The sequence below is a fragment of the Marmota flaviventris genome, chromosome 6 (genome assembly GCF_047511675.1).
Source record: "Marmota flaviventris isolate mMarFla1 chromosome 6, mMarFla1.hap1, whole genome shotgun sequence".
NCBI lineage: Eukaryota > Metazoa > Chordata > Mammalia > Rodentia > Sciuridae > Marmota > Marmota flaviventris.
Genome location: NC_092503.1, coordinates 71541847 through 71566327, shown reverse-complemented (window position 1 = coordinate 71566327; position 24481 = coordinate 71541847). Strand labels below are relative to the sequence as shown.

At 38.9% G+C, this 24481-nt stretch overlaps 1 protein-coding gene across 1 annotated transcript in view; it reads right to left on the bottom strand.

The window, feature by feature from the left end:
• The window catches only part of Bach2 (BTB domain and CNC homolog 2), a 340193-nt gene that overhangs the window by 125780 nt on the left and 189932 nt on the right, over positions 1–24481 (bottom strand). Inside the window, exon 3 of the mRNA XM_027928350.2 lies at positions 19079–19227. The gene's annotated coding sequence lies outside the window, so the exon portion shown is untranslated. The remainder of the gene's footprint in view (positions 1–19078; positions 19228–24481) is intronic.

The following is a 24481-nucleotide window of genomic DNA, read 5'->3' as shown; positions in this document are numbered from 1 at the left end:
ATAATGCCAGTAGGGAAATTAGCTGGAGATAAAGAGGATAAGAAGAGATGAAAGTAGAGGAGAAAGGAAGAAGGAAGAGAGAAGAGGTGGAGAAGGCTCCAGGCTGAGACGAGAGGGTAACAGAAGTTGGATATGAGCATGCGATCAGGTCTTGGGGCAAGAAAGAGAGAACCTTCCAAGGACTTGACCAGCAGAGATGGGTGGAGAGGACACCCCTCTACTAGCCTTCTCAGCTCCAGATGGTCGAACAAGGCTAACAACATATCTACTCTGCAGTAGGTGCTGTGTTGGGGGCTCATCTATGTGACATTTCATTTAATTACCCAGATCACAGCACCTCTGTAAGGAAGAAAATTATATGCATTGCACTGGTGATAAAACAGTTCTGAGGTGGTCAGTTGTGGAGTTGGGTCTCTGGACAAGTGCCCACCTATGGGTAGCACATTGCTATCAACAAAAGACTCCTTTATCTTTCTTAAGCCTCCTGCTAACTTTGGGAAATGAAGAACATTATTTCTACTTTGCATGGCAAGAAATGTAGGCTTTGAGGGCTTGGAGGGAGCCACTCATGGTTGGACAGCCAGCAAGAGGCTGGGACTCAAGGTAGTGTCCTTCTATCTTATTGTACAGCCTCCTTGAGGAAACAGGGATGGGATGGAAGCTTTTGGCTGGGTGTGTGCTGAACTAGGTTCCGCAGGGAGCTGGGGATGATCTCCCCCACAGCCAATCTGCCTGTGATTTTCCATGAAATGAACACTGTGAGTCTTTAATATGTTGGGGTTGTCTGGTTTGTGGCCCACCCCCTCACCTGCCAGTGCAGCAATCTTGTCTATAGCAATTCCCAAACGTCCCAAATGACCCTAGTAGACAATGACTTATTCTAGTTAATGGGGGTGGGGGTGCCATTATCATGAAATCACAGGTTTCACTGTGGATAGTTTTAGCTGCAAGAAGATTCTTGTTCTGAACTCAAATCTCTTCCTTATAACTTCTATCTTTTGGTCCTGCTTTTTCTAGAATAACAGTCTGAATTTCAGATATCTAAATATAGCTATTTTGTCTCCTCTTCTTTCTATTTTCTCCTGGCAATCTGTCCTTTGTTCCTTCAACCACTGGTTAGAAGACACACTTCTAATATGCCCTTTCTATTCCTGATGCTCTGTGTGTGAATCTGCTTCCCTCCTCAAAGGTACTTTTGTAATACTCCTAAAAAATATACATGCCAACAAAATCATTACTGCTTTTCTCTGGATATGACACTTCTATTGAAAAGATTAGGATAAAGTTAAGCTTCTTTAGCAGCCACTTTGTGAACTCAGTAGAGAAGTAGATGGGATGAACCCCATGATGAATGCCAGGAAGGAGATAGGTATTGTGCTGTGGGATGACCAAGGAGGGGTTGCAAATTTTGTCAGAAAGGAGCAAAAAGAAGCTTCTTAATAGAGATGAGACTTGAACAACAACTCAGTGTAAAAGTGAGCCAGGTAGAAAGAGTGGAAGATTCTTCCATGTAGACAGGATTTTGCAAAGGTGAGCTGGTGTGAGAGAACATGGCAGCACTGCTTTTTCTTGTTTCTCCTCTTCTTCAATTCCTTTCTTCTTTTTCCACACTTTATTTTCTGGTGTTCTTTTCTGTCATGGCCTGGGATATACCATGATTTCCTGTTTTAAGAAATACTTAAGCAGTGCAGTGATACACACCTGTAATCCCAGCTATTTGGGAGGCTGAGGCAGGTTGCAAGTTTGAGACCAGCCTCAGCAACTCAGTGAAACCTGTCTCAAAATAAAATGATGGCCATGGATATAGCTCAACGGCAGAGTGCTTACCTAGCCTGTGTGAAGCTCTGGATTTGATCCCCAGTACTAGTGTGGAGTTGTAAGTTCATCATGGAACATCTGTCTACTCTAAGCACTAAGTGAACACTAAATAGCCAAAGCATTGACAATGCTAGTGTAATAAATAGTTTTGGAGCCAGCTCGGCATTTCATAGATTGCTGCTCTACTTCAGTAACTGTTCAATTGTGGTAGTAAAGCAATGATACCCCAAATATCAAATGGCAGCCAAGAAGCATTCAGAGCTATAAGCTGGACTAACCTTGGTATTCTGGTGGAAATGGAGAGGGGTCTTCACTCTTCGATCAGCTGACCTGATTTTTCTGTCCAAGGTTCTAGCCAGCAGGGATTGAAGTAAGGCATTTCAGGATTTCCAAACTGTCTCTAAGGCTATCATTCATAAATTCTTCTCAAGGAAGTTTTCTCAGGCTGGAGGGCAGACAGGCTTGGAGCCTCATCTGTGCAGGTAAAAATCTGAAAGATGCCCTGTGTGAGAACTCACACACCTGTTTATTTCCATCCACCTGTCTCTTCTCTGCCTTTAGCCTCTCAGTCATTCAATCCCACCACTGTAAAGGGCACAATAACTCAAAGCTTCCCCTAAACTTCTGACAGGTGGATGAAGAAAAACACCTTTCACAAATCCATCTTATCAAAGGATGGAAGAGAGAACAGAGCTTTCAGTAAAGAACCCTAAACATCCCACCAGAAAGTCCCAAACAACCCTGAAAAGTGAGAATAAAACTACCAAAAGCTGACAGAGGGTAATAAGCATTACTTCCAACCCACACTTGTCCTTCTAAAAAAAGCCAACTAGCTACTGAAAAAACCCCTGAAATGTATGAAATCTAACATCGTTAACATATTTCCTGTCCTCACATAGCTTATAAAAATGTTTCTGAGCTTTTCCCTGGCTCAGTTACAACCATGAGAAGGAGCAAAAAGGAAATGCAACAGATGGTACTGAGGGGGGAGGTGCTACCAGCCTCTCTTGCAGTAATTTGTCTTCACAGTAATTTATCTTGCCTGGGCAAGATTTCAAAAGTTTTTCAGATGTACCGATGGCTTATTCCTGCTCAAGAACAATGCAGAGGAGGCTCCTTTAAAAGCTGCAGGTTATAAGGCATGTTTACTACTATTTTTGTTGTTTCTAAAAGAGATCACCTCAGCTTGCCTCCAATCCTCCCCATACTGACTCCATGAGAATCTAATCTGGTACTGATACAGGGCTGACAGGTGGTACATGCATAATTAAAGATGACCTAACACAGAATGCTCTCATTCCTGGCATATTATCAGACACTTAAGCAAAGCAATTATCAGTAGGCAATCTTTTCTGTCAACAGAGATAGAGATGAAACATTTCTTCAATTAAGAGGATTCTGCAAGGATGCTGTATATATCCATCTGCAAACACTTGGAAATCTTCGGAGTTTAATACTACGTCAGCTCAATGGGGCACCCCTGACCATTTAGTTCGTCCTCCATCCCCAACTTCCTCTTTTCCTAAAAGGTCACATTTCAAACATGGAAACCAGGACAATTTTGAGGTTTTTCAGAGCCCCTGACATAAACTGACAAGGAAATCTCTACATTTTTTTTTTCCATAGCCCTGCTGAGGTTTGCAAATACACCAAGACTCCCTTAACGGCTCAGAGCAGAAAAGAATAGGGTTCACATTAAAGCAAATTCAATTAAAAAATTCCCTTCCAAACAGGATTATTCCCTCCCCATGCTCCACTAGTGTCAAAAGGATTTAGAGAATTATTATCAAGCCCTAAAACTTCATCTTGAATCTAAGTGACTTAAAGGATTTTTTCTCAATTCGGAAGAAATAAGTATTATTCAAAGAAAGAAGGGTCTTCACAAAACAGATGGGGTTCCCATTCCAGGTGAAGGAGGGAGAGGCTCTGCACTTCCTAATAGAGGGCTGTGATTTTTATAAATTGTAGTGCATGTGCTTTATATAGATGAATGTATTTTAGCGTTCCTTAGAAGAGAAATTGCTTTAATGTTATAGTGAGACAAGTGATTTTCTTTTCTGTTTTTCAAGGGTGGTTTAGAAGTTAATGGTTTTTTGAAGCCCATATAAAAATTGCCTTCTTCAAGACAGAGAACTTCACAACGTTTGTGGTAGAGATTTGGCCACATTTCACAAGAGGTCTTATTGTTTAAATTCTTATATCCTTATGTCATGAGTGAACAAAGGACCTTATTGTTCATCTGAACATGTCTTTATAGAATCTCTGGTGGTAGAGCTGTGTTGTTGTTTGCATTTTTTTCCTCATCAAGTCAGAACAAAAGTCTCTTTTTCTGCAACACTGGGAACTTGGGAACATGGCAGTGTGTGGCAGCCGCTGTCAGTTGGAAACACCATAATGATAATATAAGTGAAGTGCTAACGTTAATGGGTTGACTTCTGACAAGCAAATCTAGGTCTATAGAAGTGTCTTCTACACAGCAGACTTTGTGGTAAAGCAAAATAGAAGCACTTAATAGGACAATTAAGAGTCACCCAGTAAACTATCACGGTAAAAGGACTAGCGGCCTTTCAAGATGTGCTTTACTGGGAAAATACTCCATTCAGAATATTAAGAAGAAAATACCAGTCGTCTTTGGGGAAAACATAATCAGGTAGAGGGGAGGTGGTGATAGCGGGATCGTTAATGGGAGCTTCAACAGGACTCAAAGCTCAAGTTCATTATATTTCTCAGAACTAAGAATAGCTTCTGAATGAGTACTCACAATTCTCTACAGACCTATTTCTCCTAAGGAGCTCCCCCATTCTCCCATTCCAATTTTAATGTAAGAAAGAGAAGAGAGTACAGCCAGACGTGGATAGGGAGGCAGGAACAAAGGAAGCTCTTTGGAAAGGAAAGACTCTGAACCAAATTCATTTTAGATGCTGTCAAATCTCACCAAGATTCAATTCAGAAAAATGCAAAGATACAATTTGATAAACATGCCACATAAAAAGGCCAGTGGGGGGAAAGGGCATGTGTAAGGTTGTGGTAAACAACAAGACACGTGTGATTTCCCAATCAATGTCATGAATGAAAAGAACATGCACGCCACCATTAAAGTGAACATGATTAAAAAAAAAAGGGGGAAATTCAGTGACTCTGTTTAGGGAGAGACTATTATTTCTCATAGGAAGTTCCTGGATTTTATAAAGTTTTAGTGAATAAAACAAAGTCTGGCAGACAGCCTTTTTATGCTGAAGATGGCACAGCCTTTCTATGCTGAAGATGGCGCGTGGCACATGACGGCTTTTGTACAAGTAGATGTTATTTCAGAATTATCAACTAAAACATTTTTTTAAGGTGAGGGTAACTGAACAAAATAGAAATATCCACCATCTTATTGTTAACCAAGTTTTCTCCTGTCTGCCCTCAGATCTGGTTTTCCAAGTATGTTGATTTTACTAAGTTTTATGATTGGATGAAAAAAATAAGAGTGTAACTATGGCTACAAAACAAACTAAATTATGATACCTGATATGAATAGTGTATTATTTTGGCAAAAATAAAAGTCAAATACAAGATATTATTATAGCCACCACTATCTATATGTTCTACCATTTCAGAAACACTGCCAAAAGCCTGCCACTTGGAAGCCTTGTAGAGACATGTTGTAGAATCCCAAACATTCTGTTTTTTTCAGGTTTAGTTCACTAAAGACAATATATGATACCTACTTAAGTCAGGGCTGGGGGTGTAGCTCAGTGGTAGAGGACTTGCCTCCCATGTGCAAGGCCCTGGATTTAATCCCCAGCAATACACACACACACACACAGACACACACATACATCATACACACACATGAGAAACTCAGAATTGATATTCATAACCTATATATTCAGGAGGGGACCTTTACTTTCCAGCTAAGAAGTGATCCTGACTAATTCTAGAGCACCTGGTACTGGCTTTCTTAAGACCTGGCATTTGGACAAAAGTGAACTTCTATGACTTGGAAGGTAGCAATATAATTGATGTGCTTATTTTCTTTTCCTAATTACTTCCCAGAAATGGTGAGACAGATCAACCCAAAAAGGGTAACCCCCCACTTCACTGCAGGGGGACAAAAGAAAAAAGAAGTGAAAAAAAAACCAGTTTCCCCCCACAAGTCACACTCTAAGAATCAACTGTTCTTAACTTTGAGTTTTCATAAAATGAAATGTTATGCGCCAGTACAGACTCTTTGCCTTGGGGATGGAAGGTCTGAGAGGTGATTGGTAATAGAAGAGACTAGGACACACATGCTCTTATTAAGGCAGGGCTAGAAAAGAAACAAGTGTTACCGAGAATTCAATCCTCACAATGCATGTTGGATCCTTATAAAAATAAAATAAGAGCAAACTTATATTGAACACCCACTATTACCCAGCTGTGAATAATAAGAAAGAGAATCCAACAGAGACCACTTTACAGAAATCTACTCGCATTCATTCCCTTATGGTCAAGTGTAACCATACTCCAAGCAGACATGATGTTCTTTCACATGTACATGTCTGTCGCTTCTATAAACTAATTAACAAAGGGGAATACAAACTTCTCCAGGGATAACAGAAACCAGTGACTTCCATCCCTGCAGCCAGTTGCACTGCAGTCTCTTCTGCTCAGTGCTGACAGCCTTCTTTCCCCTCCTCTTATTCCAACACAATGCCTTCAGGTCTAAGTAATGTAATTTACTAGAGTGGAATTCCCCTAGGTACCCTGTGCAGCACTTGGTGACAGTATCATTTATACTCCACAGTGTCATGGCCTGACACTGATACATAGGCCTTCATCCCTCATTCACAGCAGAGTGTGCAATTTCACCTTCTGCTGTGCCCTTCTGTGGTGTGCGTGTACAAATTTACTCCATTCAGTCCTAATTACAAACCTTGGTTGAAATGCTCTCATTAGATTTATATTTCTCATTCCAAATGTCAATCTTATTGAAAATTTCAGTTTTCCTGAGGATTCATCCATTAGCAATAAACTCTAAAGCATTCCATGACTGAGTGCATTAAACCAGCAATGTGGACATGCACTTAAAATACATCATTAGAGTAAATCTCCATTGCAAATGCTTTACATTATTCAACCAAAGGAATAATGAGACAGCCCCGCCAGTGCACTCAAATTGCACATGAAGGAGAGGTTAAAACTGGCTGCTATGCAGGAAGAAGTGCCTGGTGTATCGACGGGGATGCATTTCAGAATCTCTCTTTCCTTAGGAAGGTGTGGGAGGGAGTCAAAGCCAGTCTAATTTATCACTTTCGCTGATCTATGAGTTTTACAGAAACTTCAGACTGTGGCAAAGTGTAATGAGGATGGCAAAGATAGTGGTGTGCATGTGTGCAAAGATAGTGTGTGTGTGTGTGGGGAAACCAAAGCTGTATCTGCAATGCCAGGAACTTTGAAAGTCACTGGAATAATTTCCTCAGCCTGGAAAACATTCTTCCACTTTACTCAAGAGGGAAAAACGGACAAGGCAGCACTGTCTGGATACACTGGGGGAAGCAGAATATTGTTTTTAATAAAAGACAAATCTTCCTGGTAGAGCTAACCTGAGAAACGGCTCTGCTGCAGATTGACGACTCCTAACATTAAAAACCCAGAAAATCTGATGATAGCGCTAATATATAAATTACAATCAGGAGTGGTATCTGAGACAGGGCTGGTATGACAGACCATGGAAAGGAAAATTTGAAGTTAAAAAAAAAAAAAAACTAGCGAGAATTTATTAAGTGATAAAAGTAAGCCATCCCTATTTCCTGCACCATGTTTTAATTCCTTAGGTTATTGGTCTCATTTATCACTTCTTGTCAGGTCCCAGGTAAGGCAAAGTCAAGGTGCTGTCACAGTCTTTTTTTTTTTTTTTAATTTGATAAATGAAGAAATAGCATCCCAGTAAGGTCATGGGGAAAGCTGAATTTGAACTCTTAGCATCTAATTCTACAGGTTCTAAAAGTTAACCAAAAAAGTTACATGATGCCTACAGTTATGACTTTACATTATGAAATGCAAAATAGATTTAATTTTAATAAAAAACTGGTGGGCATAAAAGGACTCCTTGAAGGGCAGGTATGTATTACATGAAATAGAAAATAATTTGCAAAAAATAATGAAAATAGAAGTTAACAGCAATTGATTTCCTTGCATCAGTATTTGGTCATCTGTAGGACTAATCAGTAACCAGAATTATAATAGATTCAGTTTTTTCTGTAGGGAACTACACCACCACAGAAGCTAATTGTTCCTGAAGTTTTGCTCATTCCCACCTGAAATATTTAAAACCTTGCTTGATTACAACATTAGCGCACTCTTTCATAATGCACGCCAGCAGGTACAACAATTAACATGCACAGATGTTAGAACTGAAATATCCATGTTTAAATAAAAAACATAGTGAGAGGGTAAAAATAACTGATTATGCTCAACACAGTGCTAATCTTAAAAGGAAAGAGAGGCTTACATTGTGCTCATTTGATTGTAGAATAAAAACAACATCCCAGATAGTATTAGTAACCAATGAAGTACCAAATCACTCTATAAATGCCTAGATCCTTCTGATTGAGAAACATGAACAAGAGGCTGATCCTTTGTGCATTTAATTCCAAAATCCGTACTCCAAGCATAGAGGGGAATTCCCAAATCCCTGAAATTCTCCAATGATGCAGCAGCACAAATAAGAATAATACCAACATCGGTTTACGGAGCATTGGCTTTGTGCTACAAGGTACATAATCTCGCTGAATTCTTACAACTACCCTATAAGGTAGGTACTATTCCTATTTCCTTTTTCAACAAGACACCCAGGCCTGGATGAGGTTAAGTAAATAGATCAAGGTCAACAGGTAGCTAAGTTAAGATTTGCTCTGGGGTCTTTTTTTTTCTCCCAAAGCTCTTATCTTACTTTAAGCACTGCACCATGCTGTCTGCCATGGTTGGAGGAATGTAATTTACAGTCTTCATTTCTCAGAGGCTTCTGGAATGACTGCCCTCTTGACTCATCTATTTCACAGATTACATCAAACTGAAAGGCTCAGAACACTTGCAGACATTGTCATTCTTTGGAAATGCCACAGCCACTCAGTCAGTGGAACGGGACAGCACCATCTCTGGGATCACGAAGGCACAAATTTCCCTGTGATTGCTGACGCCATCTCTCTTTGGGGTTTCATGTAGCCGCAAACTGACATGTTATCACTTACTGTGGTTGCAGTAGACTCAGAAGCCAGATGAAGGGGAGTTTTCACATGGTTAACTGATCCTCCAACATCTGTGTCCATGGAGGGTACTACAGGGCAGGTGTGTGCTCATCCTTATCCCCTGCTCCCTACCACCCCATCCATATACACGCACACTATTGCCAATCTCTAGGATGGCACCACTAACAGACCCTTTCCTTTCTGTTCTGTGGGTTTACAAGAAACAACAACTTTCTAATAATGAGCCAAGAAATGGATGTCGTAAGACAGCATTTCAGAGAAGGCAATTGCTTTTTAAAAAGATTCAAGGATTCGGCCACTTCTTTCATCCTTCCATTGACACAATTTGTAAATGTTTGGGTTGTGCCTTTCTTCCTTCAGAAGGGGAAAATGCTGATAAACTATCACATGCCGATAAACAGCGCAAAAAACCTGGCTGCCTTTTGCTATTTAAACAAAGACACATTTATTTCCCAATATACCACTTACCAGACAAATGCAAAGATGTGGGCAAACCAGTCATCAGAATTAACAGAGTGATTTTGCTTGCATTACATATTCTGATTTGTATGAATCTTATTTTTAGCCATGCACAAAGGGCAATAAATGGAAAATGTTATTCTAACCGCTACTTTTTCTGGGCCACCCACACTGCTCCACCTACCGCACAACTTCACAAATGTAAAAAACCCAACCCAGGGTTTGTCCTAACAAAGGATGCAAAGTGTCTAAAATGCGTGACATTTTTTCCAGTTAGTGTTTGTACTTTCATTCTTTTTCTGTATCAGGACTTTCAGGGAAAACATGGTTGACTTATCTCTGGGCACATTCAAAGACTCTAACTTGGTATGTAATTCAGTAGAGATGAGCCTGCCATGAACTGCACGCCAGTCAACCTTCAGCAAAGAAATATATCCCAAAGTTTTCCTATCTATTTGGGAAGGTGAATACCTCCCTTGTTTTGAAACAGTGAGGATTTTTAAGAGTTCTTCCAATTAACCAAAGCGCTGTCAGACACATAAACAATTCTAAAACACAGCCCGATGTCAAGAAAGATTCTGCCAAACTTTAGTCAATAGCACTTGCGTTCTATCTGCTTCTAGTCTTCAATGGATCATGCTTACTAAGCCACAGTAACCCCTGCCATCCCTTCCCTTCTGCGAGCATCTTACTCTGTCTGCCGTAACCACACTTTACAACCCATGGCCTGAAGCTCACACAAAGCATTAACCCACACATGGATATCACTGCAGAACCAGGCACCTGATGTTTATAGACAACCACAGCAAATAAGGGAAAAAAAAAAAAAAAACTGATAAAAGGATGTCTGCCAAGGGCACAGACAGGATAGAGAGAACAGTTTATTTTTGATCACTATCTCTTTAGACTTCTAATGAAAAGTTAAGTTATTAAGATCTTAAGGTACCAGAGAAACCTGTTCCTCTGAACCCCCTGCAAAACCACATCAGCAAACGCATGCAGGTAGAGATGAATATTTTTAAAAAGTCTAGTTCAAAAAAAGAATTAAAGGAGTCAACTCTGAGAAAGGCATCTTTACCTGTGTGCTTGCTCATTATCCAGAGACTAGAGGAAAGGTCCTGCCATCCCTTGGTAGTCAACACACGCCCTACAGAGCCGAGAGCTTCTTTCCACAGTGCACAGTACTTGAGCAGCGCTGATGCGATGTTTCAGAAAAAATCTTTTTTGGGTTTTAGTCCACTATTGTCAGAACTTATGACTTGTGTTGTAAAAACACAGGCAATTAAGTATTATGAAAAAGTGGGTCATACACCACTGAGAAACAACCACACCGCCCCCAAATCAGACACCAAATGACTGTGCTGTGACAAGGTGGGAGGGGTCTGAACACAGCGAAAGCAAAACTTTTATGTGGTGAGGAGCATTTTAGTTTTCACTGGTTTAGGTTAGAGAAAGTTAATCTCAATGTCAACTACAAAGCCAACTAACTTTTAGCATGTTCTTGAAATTATATGATTGTTAATGTAATGGGAAATTTCAATACAATGTCATAAATAGTCTGAGGGGCAGTCTCTGGCTTCAATGGCATGCCCATCACTGAACTGCCAGCACTGTGACTCAGTGAAGCAAGGCGCTCAAAAGGAAACCGAAGACAAAGAGCCCAATTCTCATCATCCACATGGGTGTCTCCTTCTCCAGGGGAGCATCAAAGTGCTGTATACCACTTCCCATACCAGTACCCAATCAGGCATCAAGCACGACTGTAGATATTTATCAAAGCACTCTTCAAGGGCTGTGGGAAGAAGGTAAAATGGAGTTACCTGAACTGTACACATTCAGTCATCTGAATGAGCCACAGAAATATTAACTCAAGTCTGTCTACACTGAGTCCCTGCTAAATGCCAGGACACCAAAGATCTGAAGGAATACAGAAAGAAATTTCTGCTTTCAAGGAACTTACTATCTAACATAGGGGATGATGAGACCTAGAGGAACCAGAGACAAACACAGGCCATTTTTTTAAACAAATAAATCTCTTCTAGCAGTTGCTTACTGAATACTTTCTGGTCACAGACAAATATAAGGTTTGTGGATCACACTTCTCAGATGAATCCTTTAAAAATCCAGTTTTATGAAAGGCCTTCCTAATCTTGGCTAAGGGTTAGGACTCTTTTCAACCCTAAGTCCCAGCACTCTCTAAAGGAAAGTAAAGGGATCCCAGCAGGACCCTCAGAGCCTGACATCTCACCAGAGCCATCTGAAGAGAAGCTTTTAGAAGAGACATAAGGATGCAAAGTTGAAAGAAAACACTCGGGGGGGGGGGGGGGGGGGCGGGCGTGGGGGCTGGGGTCGTGGCTCAGCGGTAGAGTGCTTGCCTAGCACATGCAAGGCCTTGGGTTCGATCCTCAGCACCACATAAAAATAAATAAATAAAGATATTGTGTCCAACTAAAAAATAAATATTAAAAAAAAGAAAGAAAACACTCTGGTTCACAGTTCAAGGTATTTGAATGAAATTCTGTTACCATCAATTATAAAATTAGAATTTTTATTGGAATTGATATTATTTGGATTGCGGATGATAGGAAATGGGATCTGTCTAAATCAGTCTTTCTTGTTTATGCCAAATTGGCTTACAGTAAATTGATTACTAATTTTTAAATAACTGGAACACAATCAGTTGGCCTAATACCTGTATATAAGTGAATCTTCCTTTTATGATTACAGAAATCCACAAAGATCTTGCAGTGCCATTCAGTATCTTTGATTAGCAACATGTTGAAATGAAAATACGGGCTGATAGAAACTTCCACCAGATAAAGATTTTGGTGAGTCCACATAGTTATCTGTTCTTATGAGAGTTGATAAATATAATTAAAAGGGGAAAAAATAAGTAACAAGGAGATTGTCCTGTAAAGTGACATGTAACATCATCATTCCTAAGTGCCACCAACTTGTTGGATGCAATCAGTGCAGAGTACTGTTTATAAATTTCTAATTAGTTAGTTGAAAAAGTGTGAAGAATACATAAAATATCAGTTAATAGGTCATATGAAAATTATTTTTGGATAGCCAGGATAATAATATGTAAATTACTTTTCTTCTTTTCTGTTATTTTACAAATTGTGTAGAATAAATATATGTGGTTAAATGCCACCTAATGATGTTTTGGTCAATGATAGTCATGGAGATTCCATAAGGTTATATTAAATAGTGTATTACAGCTGTTTGTGTAAGTACATTCTATAATGTTCACAGAATGACAAACTTGGCTAACAACACACTTCTCAAGACATTTCTCTGCCATTAAGTGACCCAAGGATCTACTACTTTTATAATAAGGAAAATAAAGCTACTTCTGTTTTGATAAAAGGAGCCAACTCTTCTCTGATTCTGGCTCTTTTTTGGGGGTGGGGGGGAGGTACTGGGAACTCAGGGGTACTCAACCACTAAGCTACATTCCCAGCCCTATTTTTGCATTTTATTTAGAGACAGGGTCTCACTGAGTTGCTTAGCACCTTGCTAAGTTGCTGAGGATGGCTTTGAACTCACAATCCTCCTGTCTCCACCTCCTGAGCTGCTGGGATTACAGGTGTTTGCCATTATGCCTGGGGATTCTGGCTTTTTCTGGAAATTAAGAATACTTAACCCATAGGACCCAGTATAAAAATTCAGCCTAGTGACAAATACAGCATGGAATACGGGAAAAATCAGCCAGAGACAAAAGATTCTAGTTTCTAACTAAGCACTACTACAACTCCAAAAGTTCTGCTATTTTGCAAAGCTTTGCAAATTCTGTTCTGGGGTAGAAGAGCTGAAATGTGTTTCATCATCATGAAATTGGTTCTCCATACTTTCTAGCTGCAACAGAGCTATAGGAGCTAGTGCCTCTCAAAGACCAGTCTAATGGGTGTCCTTGAAGGATATGCTATGATCCCCTGGGTTAAATAAGGGTTCAGAGAGAGATATCATTTCATTAGTGACAGATGCTTACAAAACAGAGCACACAAATCATTTCTTAAAAAGTCAACAGGTTGAAAACTATTAGAACAAACTGATAAAATCATGTATGTACAACTGGTATCACTTGGTAGGCAGCTTTATAATACAATAGAGCTCAGTTTCTTTAAAGACTTATAATAAATATCATCTGAAAATTTCAATTTATATATGAACATATCTTATCATGCTGATAGTATCTCTGTACATTTATGATGTATGCAAAGAGTGAAAACTATATTTTTAAAATATAGTTTTAAAAACTGAGGATCAAACCCAGTGCCTCATGTGTGCTAGGTGAGCACTCTACCACTGAGCCACAACCCCAACCCTGAAAAATAAATTTGATGATGCTGTTTGAAGAACACAGCTGTGAAACTGAATTTGTTACAAACAGCGATATCATAGGTTCTTCAGAACAAAACAAAATAAAACAAAACAGAATTGACTTTAAAATTTTGCCAACAGTTCCTCAATGACTATAGAAGCTAAACATATAGGTTCATAAAATTATTTTATGTTACTCTTAAAACTAATGATATCACAACGTCTAGATATTTCCTACACAAGAACAGCACTGGAAAGTGGTAAAAGGCAAAAATTGCATAGTTTCTCAAGAAGAATAAAAAGTAATGTTACATTTTTCTTGGTCAACATTTTTAGACTATTATTGAGGCACAACAGTAGGTATAATAAAATTTCAGTTAACTAGACTATTTGAGGACAAGAAGATGATTTTTGTTTTGATTTTCTGGTTAATCCATAACTAGAAAATGCTTATTGTTAAAGAGCTTTCCAAAGCAGTTTCTTTTCCTAATTTTGAAACATTTGAACATTCTCAATGATTCAGCATGTCACTGTGATCAGCGACAAATATCCTCCAGGGTATGTTTCCCCCTTCACTGAAAACCAAAGCGATCTTGTTTTCTGAGTTTTGTCTCTGAAAAAGGGAAGTGGGGTGTGTGTGGTAGGGTGGGGTGTGTGGGAAGGGCTGGGTGGGTGTGGGTGAATATGAAGGTTAGTTAATTCAGGTTCTGGTTAGTCAGATTCCAGGTAGCTAAGCCATCAGTAAACATGAATTTGGCATCTGAAACTAGGCTCGTCTGATTCCTCGGAAACACGAGGGTCCACAGGAAGGGTCCCCAAGGGTCTGTCGTTGCTGGCTTTCTTTATCTTGTATCATTTGTCTGAGTGTGTATCAGTGTGTTCATCCTCAAATTATGGTCTTTGAACTCATGGGACTACATTTATTTTGATTGGATTCTATATCCATGTCATTTCAACTCAAGCATAGGATGTTGGTAGATTCGTGTGGACATTAGAGATGAATAAGCCCTTATTTTTGTCTCCCTTAGAATTGCTGATCTGAGTTTTCTTTTCTACAAAAACCTTTAATTCCATTTTCTTTTTGATATCATAGCAAGTGAGTCAGAAATTTCCATTGCTCTGTCCTAGTCTCTACTACCTAATTAAAGCAGCAGATTTGGAAAGTATGGCATGAGAATGAGGGGACTGACTATATATACATACATATATACATAAATACATTATATATATATGTCTTTTAACTTCGATGACATCATTTCACCTCTGTTTTGATTATACAAATTCCTTAAGCCAAACATACACATGTATGAGTGTATACCTACCACACACAATCTTGATACTTTAAGGAGAAGGTGGGATAATTTAGGATAACAATTTCTCAGTTTTTTGACACCATGGATCCTTATGTACTATGCCTCATGAATCCTACTCCTGGTCAGCCCCAAGGACATAGCCTGACAGTAGTGAAGGAGATCTGAAGAAAATATGGCTACTAGGCCTGATGAGAACCTATTGGATGTTTTTCAAGGTCAGCTTTCTAGAAACATTGAATTTAAAGCAAAATCCAAGAAAAGTAGGGTACAATGGACTATTCTGGTGGGTTTCAGCCTTCATGTTGGCCCCAGGGGTGCAGGCCACCCACTGACCTGCTCTGTGGCTTATGGATCCAATGTTGCCTGTTCTCAATAGTGTAGAGAGCTGATGATGATGCATAAATTATACTTCATTTGGACATTGTAAAGAGGCATCATAAAAATCGGAAGCCCCATAGTGGGGAGCCCAACACTATTAATTTCCTCTCAAAGCCTTCCTTTTCTACTATGTGGGACTCTTGTGGCAAGTCCTCATTCACTGGTTTCTCCCTATGTGTCCTCCTCCAGAGAACAAGGCCTGTCATAAGCCACAGTTGAGCACACAGCTCTGTGGCACTGTTGGCACCGTGCTCTGGGATTGAATCAGTTTATGAACACATTCTGGAAGAACAGGAGCAGCCCTGTGACAGGAGCATAGGTGACAGATTTCCTCTGGGTGTAAATGGCATTTTGGTAGAGACTACGGATGTTAATGGCAAATTTCCTTGATGGTTTCCCACAGGTGTATCTTTACTCCAATGGGAAACCCATTCCTAAGACTGAGGTATCCTGCTCAGCAGATCCTTACCTCTTCCATCTTTGGAAATTGCCCAAAAGGTAGCAGGAAAAGAGGGGTGAGTGGTGTCATGGTCTGTTTTTATTCCCCCCTCACAAACTACAAAGTCACCACCAAGAACGAATTAGTGATTCTGCCCAGCATTCTTGAGTGAAGGTGAGCCATGGTATTTGGGTTTAAAAAAAAAAATGTGGTAAAACGTAAGTAACAAAAAATTTTCATTTTAATCATTTAAAAATATACAGTTTTGTGACATTAAGTACATTCACATTTTAGTGCAACCATCCATCTCCAGAACATTTTCATCTTCCCAAATTCAAACCTTATATTCATTAAGCAACAATTACCCATTCCTCTGTCTCCAACACCCACAATTCAACTTTCTGCTTCTGAATTTGGCAACTCTAGATGCCTCATATAAATGGGACCATGTAATGGTCCTTTTTGCATCTGCCTTATTTAGTATTTTCAAGGTTTATCTGTATGGTAACATTATCAGAATTTCACATATTTTTAAGGCTGAATAATTTTTATTTATCCATTTATCTGTTGATGGACATCTGAGCTGCTCCCAGCTTTTGGCTATAGTGTATAATGCTGCTATGAACTTGAGTGTGTAAGTTATACATTCAAATTCCTATGTTCACTTTTGAGTGTGTACCCAGAAGTGAAATTACTGGATCATATGGTAATTCTGTTCAGTATTTTGAGGGTTTGCCATACTGTCTGGTATTCAGCTTTTTAAAATTAATATATTTTAAGAGCAGTTTTAGGTTCACAGTATTGAGTTTTACAGAGACACTCCAGGTCCTTGGAGGCCAAGTGCCCTGCCCAAACATGGAGGGGGTGATCCAGGCTGGAAACCAAAACCCAGATTCACTTGAGGAATCACAGAGGCCTTCTTCCCTCCAGAGCACAGGTCACCCTACAGGAAAGCATGATGTGTAAACAGGGAGGTTCACAGAATGGCAAAGCAGGAGGAACACAAGGGACATTTGATCCAAGTCCTTCTTTCACTTCATGGTGAAGATGCTTCATAAACTGACAACTTTCCTTCCAAATGCTATATGAAATAACTAGCACTTGATAGAGATGGTAAAGTTTTTTTTAAATTTTTATTTATTTATTTTTTACATGAGCTCTATTATTATTATTTGCATTACAATTCTTATTACACCTTTATACCACAATTTATCTTATCTTTGTATATAAGATATGTTGACACCAAATTCACATCTTCATACATGTATTTTGTATAATGATAAGGGTCTCCTTCCACCATCGATACAATTCCCCTTCTCCCTCCCTTTCCCTTCCACCCCTCTTGAGATGGTAAAGTTTGTAAGGATACAGTAACTAACTCTATCACTCTCAACTCTGTCATCCCTTATACCAACCCATTCATCCTTTGGGCCACCCCAGAAGACAGCTCTGGGTTAATTCCACTCTAGAATATTCCACCACCTATCACTTTTTGTCTTCTCTTCCTGACCTATTTCTGGGATTTGGGGCTCCATTAATGTTTAGAAGATAGATATGCTCTTTCATTACATAGTTGCTTGGCAATTGCTTTATAAACAGTGATTATTCTCCATTCTAGAGCATTATAATAAAAGAACTGTAAATCCTGAGTACTGCTTTGAATGATAACATTTACCATATCCAAGAAAAATGTTATAAATCACAGTGCTTCATCCACAGATTTAAAATGCCCAGCAATTTCTTGAATGTTTTCCTGGACAGCATCAGTCATACTATTTTTACATTCATATTGATTCAATGAAGGAAAAGAAAAAATGTTTAAAATTTCTAAAATGGGAGCTGGAGATATAGCTCAGTGATACAGTGCTTGCAAAGCATGTGTGAGGCCCTGAATTTAATCCCCAGCACCACACACATACACACACACACACAAAAAAAAAAAAAAAAAAAAAAAGAAAGAAAGAAAAAAAAAAAGAAAGAAAGAAAGGAAGGAAGAAACACAATTCCTAAAATGAGAGCTCAGAAATATGTAAAATGCATATCCATTCACATGTGTATAGTTGTGTGTATATTCATATATATCCAGTGTGCATTTATTTAGCCAAACTCTCCTACTTCTTTCTATTATAATGGGATAAATAATTCTTATCCTTGGAATACAGGTGATTGACCTGTTTGATAGCTAACATACAAGCCAATCCTCAAAACATGTCAGTCCTGGGAACTTAGACCCCACAGAAACCTGAACTTGCTGACTTGGGGTATTTATTGGAGATGTTGTCTCCCTCGAATGTGTTCTGGAAATCAAGTCAGACTTCAATGTACGAAAGAGGAATAATACAATGATGATTTAGTTTGAAAGGTGACAATACATTCCCAACCCAGGGGAAAAAAGATTTCTCTTTTTGAGTGTATCTAAAAGCATGATGAGCACACCTGCTAAAGGACTGCAGTCATTGTTTTAGACTAATAACAGCACCATTAGTCACATCATTTGAAAACCAAGGGCAAAGAATGACTGAGACCAGTAGGAGGAAGGCTGGCAGGGAGTAATGGCAACTATGTGGCCGGATTTTCAAGTGTGAAGGTCCTGAGTAGACCCTAAAATGATTTGTTGAGATGTGTCAATGCATTAAGTAAAGTTTTCATATAATAATTTAATAGTTTTTAATACTAAAGTCACAGTTTTATATCTATCATTCATCTTTCCAGTCACATTTGAGTTAAGGTAGTGATTCTCAAAGTGGAGTCCGTGACCTGGCTACACTAGCATCACTTGGAAAACTGTTGGAAAGCAAATTTCTGGCATTGACCTTGAATTCAGTAGAATTCAGATTTACTGAATCAGAAATTCTGGGCGTGAGGCCCAGCAATCTGTAATTTAACAAGCCCTCTAGGTAATTCTGATGCAAGCTTAAAGTTTAAAAACCACTGAGTTAAGGAACCGCTAACATGGAGATTCCAACCCCTGCTCCTTTCCTCAATTATAACTCTCATGATACTTCGTTAAAACAAAGGTAATGCATATTTGCTTAAGCTATTTGTTACTATTACCTAAGAAAACTTTTATATTGTTTGGTTAAGGAAAAGAAACCTTAGTCAAAACTTACATATAATTTTTCCAGGTCCTGTCCTGGCTTCGAGTCTTAGGATACAGGGAACTGGGCGAAGGGAGAGATGAGAAGGCTACAGCAATCCATTCAGACATGGACCCCAAAGTTTTGCAGGGCAACCTTGTGATAGGTCAGTGAGTGTCCACCTAGTGGAGAAGAGTTGTCCATTAATAAACTTTGAAAGTGAACAATTCCTGCCTTGCTCCTGCTATCTCACACCTGCTCTTTACAACCTCTCTACTAACTTCCTGTCTCTCTGGCTGTGTCTTTTGACCAAGTCACATAATAGAATATGACAAATGAGCCCCCAAAATGCCAGGGCTCCACCAAGGTAGAAGCCCTATGACATTTATTTATTTAAAAATAAATGACAGTGAAATGCTTTATAATTCTTATTACACATATACAGCACAATTTTTAATATCTCTGGTTTTATATAAAGTATGTTGACACCAATTCGTGTCTTCATACATGTACTTTGGATAATGATGTCTATCACATTCCACCATCCTTACTAACCCCCTGCCCCCTCCCTTCCCCTCCCACCCCTCTGCCCTATCTAGAATTCATCTATACCTCCCATGCTCCCCCTCTCTACCCCACTATGAGTCAGCCTCTTTAAATCAGAGAAAACATTCGTCATTTGGTTTTTTGGGATTGGCTAACTTCACTTAGCATCATCTTCTCCAATGCCATCCATTTACCTGCAAATGCCATGATTTTATTCTCTCTTATTGCTGAGTAAAATTCCATTGTGTATATATGCCACATTTTTTTTTCTCCAGTCATTCACTGAAGGGCATCTAGGTTGGCTCCACAGTTTAGCTATTGTGAATTGTGCTGCTATAAACATTGATGTGGCTGTGTCCCTGTTGTATGCTGTTTTTAAGTCCTTTGGGTATAGACCAAGGAGAGGGGTAGCTGGGTCAAATGGTGGTTCCATTCCCAGATTTCCAAGGAATCTCCATACTGCTTTCCATATTCATCAAATAATTGACTTGTAAAGTCTGACATTTTGTTTCTTTGATACCTTAAATGTGTTTATTTTAAAATTAGCAATATTTATTTTTCTGATGATGAATTAATATGTGCTTATTGTAGAATTTGTGGAAAATATGGAAGGTATAAAATAAAAAATTAAAGAGTAATGGCAACGTTGGCACCAGTGAAATCACTAGTGATGTTTTGTTGTGTGGGTCCTTAACCCGTAACTCCTGGGGTGGACACAGTTCAGAATTTAGATTATTTCTTTTAGATTTTAGAGAGTATTGTGATGCAACTACAACTCATTACATATTACCCCAAGGGATTCTGGAGTAGCACCCTTAATAAACACATTGAATAATTCTGTACAAAAATAGAGGCTTACTTTTAGTAAGTGGGATAAAATAGTGCCTTACATTAGTTCAGCTCAGGTTTTTCTACCAAAACAATTACAAATAACATAATGTGACCAAACAACCCCCCAAAGTTTTTGGCTTTAGAACTGGGGACAAGTTCTTAGAAGATAGAAGATATGCTCCTTCATTGCATAGTTGCTTGGCAATTGTTTTATAGAGCAGACAAGGGATTGTGGATCAGTATTCTTTTCAGATACACAAACATATTCAAGAGCTTTGTTTCAACTTTTTAAGTTTAATTATGAAATAAAATGTAAGTTATATGAATGCAAATATTTTCCTAAGTTATTAAAAATCACTTACAAACATGCTTTCTAATATTTATGTGATTTTATACTCTACAGAAATGCATTTTATTTGACTATTTCTTTCAGTTTTAGAATTACAGGTTTTGTGTTATTACCAATTTCACTTTGAGGGATATATCTGACTATCAGATTTGTCTAAACTTCTGGACATTTTCTTAGGTGCCTTTCTAGAGAAAGAATTACCGAGTCAAGTGGCTTGAACTTTAAGGGTCCTAATGACCTTCTAGAGAGGCCACATGAATTTACACTCTTCCCAGAAGCATGAGTGCCTGATGAATTTGCTAATTACCTACTTTATTATGGACACAGAAAGATCCAGTCGCACCCCACACATCTTTACAAAAGTTCTAATCAGTGGTGATCAAACTTAGGATATTTTATTTTATTTTTTCTCAGACGATAAAGAGCATCTTGCTGTTTTGTCGTATGTCATTTGAAATGGGGTTAATGTAAGTTCACCATTGAGTGGACCTCATTAGGCCCCACTGAGTCAGAGGTGCACAATGGGAAAGTCATGACTTGCCTATACAACTTAACATGGAAGGGGTGTGGGAGTATAGACATAATTCACATGTTACCAATGAGAAGGAAACCACTGATTGTGGGCTGAAGATTCAGCTTCTGCAATCCTGAGGGCTTTGGCTTCCTTTCTTTTCATGTTTTCTTCTTTTTAGACATTATGCTGTTCCTTAGCATGGCCTCAGAAACAGAAGGAGATGTGAAGACAAAATCAATTATACACACTAATAATGATGGCTCACCTTCACATGTGTTTCAATATGCCATCTCTGGTGCCATTTGTCTTGCACAGGTTAACTCATTTAATGTTGGGTGCACTGGGATAAGAATAAGCGGCTGGCGAGTTTTGAAAGTATGTGCCCACTCATCAGGCCTTCTTATGCCCTAATATGTTTGAAGGAATGTGAGCTTTGTTATTTCAATGATCTATTGGAGCCTAGTGTTTTATTACCATGATGCCACGTCTGACTGTAAATCATGAATGATACTTTCCCACTCTTTTGCTAACACCATCTATAGCTCCTACACAAAGCAGAAAAATGGTGCAAAGTCCAAGAAAATTGGAGATAAAAGTAAACTCACTGAAGGTCCTGTATTGGCATGAAGTGCATAATAGAAAGATGAGAGACTCTTACACAATACAAAACAGGTGTCCATGGAGAGACATGGGGGCATATCCATGATACATATTTTAACATGCATATACACGAATGTATTCTTCCCAACAGTGAACACAAATTAGGATTGCAACAGCAGGGCTTTCAGCCTCAAGTCCCTTTCCATTTATAGATTTTTCTAATAAGCTTTCTTTCTTTCCCCCTTTATATATATGTGAACTTACAGAATATTTGGTGTAGAGAATGCCACAATTTCCATATGCTAATAAGAGAAAATTAAAACATTTTTTTTTTGTTATATGGAATGAAATAACCTCACTCTTTCCCTTATCTATAAACTCAATTTCTGCACCACATACTATAAAATGGCTAAGGTGTAGGGGGAAAGGGTTCAAAATGTTTCAACTTTACTCTGGAAGTGAATTAAATTTATCTTTCCCAATAGTCTCACTTAAAAGTAGGAATTGTTTCTGTTAAAATGATCCAAAGACCAAAGCTGTATTGAGAAGTGGACCATTTCCTTCACTGTGGCTTCTCCATTTATAATTTAAGAAGTATTCTCCTGAAAATTGGGTATCAAAGTAGGTAAAATGACTTATAAATGATTTTTCTTTGCCACAATCAGATGTATGGTTAATTTTCTAAGCACATGAGGACTCTAAGATGTGAAAAATAAGGTGGTAATAGAGGAAATGACTCCTCAAAGAGCCTACTTTATTTTTTTAATTGCTTGGGTGGGGGAAAATCCAAAAAAAAAAAAAAAAATCACCACTAATAACACAAATGCTTTCCTGAAGCTCTTTAGATCCTCCAACTGTATAATCAGTATTTGTAAAGCTAATTACAAATTTGGATACTCTCATTTTAAAAATATACTTCAAAGCAGCCCACTTCTGTTTCAATGCTGAACCAAAGTCTGTGCAATTGGCACATTATCAAAGAAAAATAAATAAATAAATAAAGTGCATCACTGGAATAAAGTTACTACCTTCAGTGTCACTAAATCTTGAATGCCACAGGCTAAACACTAGTGATGCCACATGGTTATGTTATCTTACGTAAAAAGAGTGTGCAGCTTTCCAAGCCACGAGAGATGTACAGCTTTCTGCTCACACTAGCTTTTTTCTGTTATGTTGGGCAGGTGACTCACTGCCTCGGAGCCTAACACCTCCCACAGGTTCTTGTGAGGATTAAATGAGAATGTGTACAAGAGTGTTGACACACACGGAATTCTGGGCATCATTTTTCTTTTTACTAACAATTTTGTGAGGTATAAAGAAATCAAGCTATTAATCCCCATTTCACAGTTAAGGAAATGGACAGGAAGATGTTGCAAAACCAAACAAATAAAAAAGTTTCACATTAGGAGTTTTATGTCTGCATCAGCCACAAACTAGATGAGTGACTCTCAGGGACTGGATTTATTGGGTAAAATAAGGAGGCTGGATGAGAATGGTTATAAGGTCTTCTTGAGGCCAATGGTTCTGTGATGTGAATCTAGACCATAGCAGTGATAGGGGAGGGGAGTCTCTGGAAAGACCCTGAGGAAGTGGTGCCTCCTAAAGACATGAGGCTAAAGGCAGTGCCCACCAGTTCAAGGCCTGTCGTGCTGGGAAAGCAGCCTTGAGTAGTCTCCTACCCCTGGGGCATGGGACAGACATTAACTTACTCATTTGGTGGACTGAAGAGAGGTTTGGAGAATCCTAGAGAAATGGCTAATACTGCTGGGGCATAAGAAGAACGTAGTGGAGGGGCTTAAAACAGCAGGTCTTTATTAAAATAGTAGTGTAGCTAAACAAATTTGTATCAACTGAACGACAGTCTTGTCAACAATATCAATGTTATCTGGCTATCGGTCTCAAAGAGACAGCCACCTCGGTGGGCTACCTATCTTTCGTAGGTTGAGTTCTTGGGGCAAGAGGCATAAAAGGGCTCTTTGTATTGAGTGTACTTTACAGTCACATGGGAACTTCACTTTTAAAAACTGAGGCCATTAACTTAGGCCACTATTAATACTCTAATGGTGCTGTCTAATACCACTTTCTGTGCTGATGGAAACACTCAACCTTCGTACTTTTCCATTATGGTAGCCACCACCCTCATGTGGCTGTTGAGTACTTGAAATTTATCTTGTGTGAATAGGAACTGAATTTTAACTTTAATCCATTTTAAGTAATTTAAACTTAAGAAGCCACATGTGGTTAGTGGACAATACAGCTAAATAGATTGCCTCCTATCTTAGCTTTCTTGGAGGTATGTCAGAACCCAGAAGCCCACAGGACAACACCTGACATATTCATTCCACTAGGACTTACTGGCCTCTCCCAGGCTCTGTGCACTGTCTAGATGTCTCAAAACAACGGTGAGTATGAGAGCCATGGACACTTCCTGCCCTAATGGCATTTTAAGCTAGATTGATTTCCAAAGACCTCACAGACTCTTGAAGTGGCTCACCAGACTGCTCTTAGGAAAAGGTGGGTGAGAACATATGGTAATGCTACACTAAGCATGAAAGCACTGCTTTTTCATTTCTTCATATTTACTGTTAGAGAAGCC